Source organism: Aulonocara stuartgranti, assembly GCF_965226115.1.
Source record: "Aulonocara stuartgranti genome assembly, chromosome: 3".
Lineage (NCBI taxonomy): Eukaryota > Metazoa > Chordata > Actinopteri > Cichliformes > Cichlidae > Aulonocara > Aulonocara stuartgranti.
In genome coordinates, this window is record NC_138941.1 from 29,956,831 (window position 1) to 29,963,086 (window position 6,256).

Genomic DNA, 6,256 nt, shown 5'->3' on the forward strand with positions numbered 1-6,256 from the left:
GTAGAAATTAGATCTATTACTTGTCGTAAAACAGATTGATGAAAAGCTGTTGGAGCACAATTCATCCAACCATCGTCCTGAGTCACTGAAATCTGCAGCAACACACCGCTCATTTCCAGAGTCTGGTTGCCCAGTGGCCCAGAATTGAAACAGAGAGTCACTCCCATCAGACCACACCTTTTGCCGATACAGACCAATCCACACAAAGCTTCCATTTGCTGTGACTTTGATCTTGTCATTTTCTGTCTGATTTCGTATACTGTAAGAAGGCATGCAGAACTTTGAATACAGAGTTTAAACAATAGACATCTAAGCATCTAACATATAGTTTCACACACTTATTTTTCATCACTTATGTATCTTATTATGTTCTTTTGGAAACATAGTACCTTATGTGACAATTCAAGGATTTAGTGACACACTGAAAGTTAAACACTTTATGATAAATTAATTTTAATAATTCAACATTTACATCTTGTAGGTAAAGAGACATCATTGAATGTGTAGTGCAACCTCAATTGAAATGAATGAAAAGGCCATCGTGTCTGCATCTCATTTTCATGACTTCATAATCTTAGAAACTAATATTATTTCTTGTAGTCGTCAATAGCGATGGATGAATCCTGTACCTGGGTAGATCAACATAATTGTTCCTGCAGAAACTCTGAGCATCAGTCCAGTTCATAGGCAAATTAACCTTAACAAAAGATTCTTGACCATTTATTGTACCTGGAAATATATGGAAGAAGAGAAGAAATACAACATGTCAGAATGGATATCTGTAAAATCTCTAATAAGTGTTGTGTTCATTGAGAAAAAAAAGTGATCTAATTATAGATGTTTTCACAATTGTGGCGAAAAAACATTTCTTGTGCAAACCATCAAAAATATTATGTATAATTCTTATAAACTTACCATTATAGCACACAAAGTTTAGGATGTCGTCACACTCACGGTCATCCCATGTACCATTGTATGGACTCCCACTTAAAAGTGCCACACAGTATTGCTGTCCATTAAGATTGTTGGGCTCATTAGCGTACCAGTTTCTAAATGTTGTCTCTCCTTGACCGTAGAAGCTGCTGTCATTTAGGGACCATCTCCAACTGTTTTCCAGGTCATCATGGAGACCTATCCATGCCTTATCTGTTCAAAAAGATGTTCATTAAATAAAAACAAGACTTTTCAATTCAGAAATAACCACAAACTGTTGTTCTTCTTTAACAAGCCAAAGTATATAATTTTTTAGTTTTATGTAATCCATTTAGATTTCTCAAGATGTTGGGAGTTTGTTTTATATGTATAGTCATATATGTTACATTTATAACACTAGTTTTAAGAGCTTACTTGTGTTTGTTGCAATGCTTCTGACAGCATTAACGTCAGCTGTGCTTTCTATGGTGGCCAGGTCAGTGTAGACATCTCTGCAGTGGCTCTGTGCCTCCGTCCAGTTCAGTGAGGTGCTCACATAGTAGTACTGATGAGTTTGACCAAATGTACCATTAACCAGCGCTCCTGAAATAAAGCATTGTCTTTTATTTTGGTAGTGTTCAATTTAACATTACTGTAAGGTTTCACAGAACTTTGTTCTCCTTTGTGACATTTTTGTTTGGCAGCAACTTTTAAGCAAAAAACAAACAAACAATCAAATAAAATAAATCAAAAATCTCTTTGCAAAGTGCTATTATTGATTCATATTGTTAATATATAGATATTATCATGAATTTATAGCTTTCATCTTTTCTTTTGTATTCATGCTTACCCTTTTGTTCAGTGACAAAATCTTAACTTAAATAAAATACACTCTACAGGAGAACAACATTCACAACTGTTTTTTTTCTTCCCCCCCATATTTAGGGTTTATACAAAAATCCCTGTGTATATAGGTTTCTGGAGCTGTAATTGTTCAGAACAAACAAAAGTACAAACAGGATTAATCAAAAAGATGCACCAACCTATCAACACAAAGATGATCACCGTATAATCCATGAGTTACAACTAAGAAAAGATGAAAAACAGTGTAATTAGTTACATTATTAGCTCATTCAGCCATATTTTGGAATGGATAAATAAAGTGGATATAGATTGTTCTTACCACTATTTTAACTCCCCGTACTTCAGATGTTTCTAAGTGTGCATGCTGCTTAGCACTAACCTGTCGAAAAACTTGTTTAAAGTCTTACCATTGCTCAGTGAGTATTTAAAGATAATGTGAACAGCATAGATAAGATTTAAGGAAGTAAAAGAGAATTCTTTGTGCTGAATCGCTCCATGCCAGTAACAGAAAGTAAAATCTAAAAACATCTAGCCTTATTCTTTACTGCACTGGTCACAGGAAATACAATTTCTTTCCAAAGGAAAGTGTACACATTTTTTGCATATCCAGTGTATCTTTAGAAATATATTTAATTTGAAAATTGGTGGCCTGTTTGATACTTATTTTACCTGCTGTATCACTGGTTGACTTTTATGAATGCTTTGAGTAGCTTTTATCATGAATGTTTAAATGGATTAACATTGCTTCACTACATTTTCACTGAAAAGCATCAAAAATTGCATAAGCAGAGTCATTTTGCAGTTATTTTGCTCATTCTTTTGCCACAAATTCCTAAAGATTTTGTTTTGTGCTTTCAGTCTAATTTTGTGGGAATTAAATTCTTTAATTTTTAGTGTATTCTACTGTAAAATGAGTTTTAAGAGGAAGAACTTGTTAACAGGAGCAATGGCACTGCCTAACTGAACACATGGGAACTTTTGTTTTTAGTATGATAAAATCTAACGTCCTGCATTTTTGCTCCACTCCACTTCACAGTAATTGTCAAATGGTGTCATTCATCATCCTTTTGTCCTTTTAAAGATTAGCCGATTCCTCCATACCTTGCCTGATTGCTCAGCTATAGTTGTGGGAAACACCAGGCATATCTATACTGTCAGAAATTGCTCTGAGTCTGGAGGACTTTGCTTGCCACTGTCACTTGCCTGCCAACTCTTGGATGTGCTTCTCTCTATTCAGCCTGGAGCTTGCCTTACCCTTCCTCTGCACCGGTTGAGTTTCTAATAAACCTCTTAAACCTGTTTGCAAAGGAATCTGGTTGTTCATGAACATCCAGATTTATTGGCAGTCTTCAACTTCGTTTCACCATAGATAGAATCTGCTTATATCTATACTGGGGGGCGACCGTGGCGCTGGGGGTTGGGAAGCGCATATGTAACCGGAAGGTTGCCGGTCGTTGTGTCCTTGGGCGCGATATGGCAGCCTCGCTTCTGTCAGTCTGCCCCAGGGCAGCTGTGGCTACAACTGTAGCTTGCCTCCACCAGTGTGTGAATGTGAGAGTGAATGAATGATGTAATTGTAAAGCGCTTTGGGTGCCTTGAAAAGCGCTATATAAATCCAATCCGTTAATATACTGTCATGGATCACTGGCACAAAAACACTACTCATGTGAATTTGACTGATAAAGTGGTACCATGTAAAATGATCGTTACATTTCACTTGTACCCTGTCTCCCAAATGTTTGCAGACATTTGCAGATTTTACTTTCAAGTTTGTATTTTTTAAAAATCCAACTTTTGTGTAGGAAGTCTTGCTGTTTTTGTACACTACATTTAGAAATGCAAACCAATCACTATGGGAACTAAACACAAGACAGAGACTCTGAAGTGCAAAACATCAGTCTCTGCCATGGTTTGAACATTACTCTTTTGCAGTGTGCAACAGTCAGGAACTAGTTTGCCTTTCCCATCTCTATTAGCAACACCGTTCTGTAGTATTTTAAATGGTTAAAGTACATTTTAAAATGTATTACCTCAATATCATAAAAGCACAGTCAGAAAAAAGACAAACAAAACTATTATTGCAAACAAGAATGATCTGACTGACAGAAAGATCTTTCATGTTCTTCTACATCCAAAATCTATATTAGAATTGTGGAAAAATAAGTGGTTCCAGTGACTCATTCCAAGTCCAAACCTCAACCCAGCTGGGTCCTCAGTAAAGGTTGAAGTAAAATATGTTATATCATTACTATGTCTAAGAAAAAGAAACACTCCAAATGCCTCTGTTGGTATGCTGTCAAGGTTTATCAGTGCACAGCTACTGCTGGACTCTTTAAAGAGCATTCTTGCGTGTATAGCAATGCAAAAGTATAACAAAATGTTCTGTAACTTGGCACCGGTATCAGGACAGAAAAATCTAAAACATTTTTTCGGCCTTATCTTTTTTTGCTTCACTGCTTTCATACAATGACAGTTTGTTCAAGGTCAACCTCTATTGTCCCTGTGTCTAGCCTTTTTTAGGTCACATGACATAGGGCTGTGTTATTTCTTTATGCAGTAACAGGTTCCTTCTGGGTAAAATATGTAGTCACAAGCAGTTCTCAGTCCTACAAGAATAAAGCAGGTTATTTAGTCTTTGTGTGACATGGCATCTTACAAGGCATCTGTTTAGGATAACTAACAGGCTTCTCCAGCTCACCTGTGGCAAAAAGATAGACTAAACTCTTGTACATGTCTATAATTCTGCCACACCAGCTGTACAACATCATAGACTATGGTCGTGGGACATTAAACACTTCTAACACTTCATGATAGGAAGTGGCACTGGCCAACCAGTACAAATACACTGGAAACTTCAGGTTATTTGCCCACCCATGGTCCTTGGAAGAACCTTTTCTTTGTTTCCCTCTTCAACATAGAAGTGGGCTTTAGGGCGGGACAGGTGATTGGTTGGTTGATCACATTGGTGTCATTATGAACATAAACCAATGTTAAGTCTATTAGCCGCAACCGACCAACCACATGACGTCACGTTTAAAACTTTACGCACTTATTTCTAAATTCAGCTTTACAGACAGAGTTACATCTATGTCAGTTTTTGAGAGCAGGGATGAGTGGTGTAAATGAGCTTTTATGTGTATAGCTTTTCATGTCCCCTTTAAACAGGAATTATTCTTACAAATATATGTATATCTGTCTTTAATCTTATATTTTTACATATAATATTTAAACTAAAAAAAGATTCCAGGAGATTAATATTTTTGTTTATAACCTTTCAAAATCCAACATGTTTCTCCGTAATGTACTCTAAACTTTGAGTATTAATGAAGCAAAACATCTGACCAGTGATGAATAGACTTTATGACACAAGAAGAAGCAAAACTCAGCACATTGTAGACGGGATGAGAGACGGTCAAAATCAAACAGGAAACACACAGAGTGAGACACATGGACTTTACACTGGGACCAGGGAGAAACAGACATGGCTACACGCTACTATATGCAATAATATAGAGATTTCGGACCTACCATTCATTAGCTTAAATATCAGACAACATGTATGCATCAACATCAACTCCTCTTAGCACGGTGGGCGTTTCTAAAAGTCTTCTTTAATCCCATGCAAACGTACACCCACCTGACATACTACAGAACAATAATAAGATTACCTTTCCAGATTGGAGTTGTAAAAGAATTAAATACTTGGAACATATATTTGATGGAACAGACTTTATTCTGTTTGACAGATTAGTTATGCAGTATGGGATTAACAAGATATGATTTTTAGAATATCAACAAATAAAATCTTTAGTAAAAAAGAAATGTAAGCCTAATCACAGTCAAATTGCAAATCCCAGCAAGTGTGGAGTAATTCTTTAATTTCCCAAATTACTGTTCAAAATATACAGGACACTCTCCAAAACAGATGAATCAATATCCCTTCCTATTGCAAAATGAGTCAGTTTTCATTCAAAAGATCAATGGTGTATGATAAATTACCCACAGTGGTTATTTGTAGTCAGTGGTTAAAAGTAACTGTGTCAACATTTCATAGCTCTGAGTTCATAAACAGAAAACTAAAAGCCCTGGGGTAGTCTGTTTGTTGTGCCTCTAAATCTTCAATAGTGGAATCTGTACCTGGCTAGATGACCATTATTCTCACTGCAGAAACTCTGAGCAGTACTCATATAAGAATTTGTATTTTTTGCAATGCTTCTGACAGCATCAAGGTCAGCTGTGTTCTATGGTCACCAGGTCAGCGTATCTCTGTCCATCTGTCCAATTCAGTGAGGTGCTCACAAAGTGGTACTGATGAGTTTGGCTCGAGACATCACTAACCAATGCTCCTAAAATAATCAGTTCAGTTTCAGAAGTTTTGTGGTAGGATTTCACAAAACTTTTCTGCATGAACACCCCTATAACGGAAGCCCTCCTGGTGTCTACCCTGTTCCTGCTGATAAAAACAAAGCGGGAATAGCCT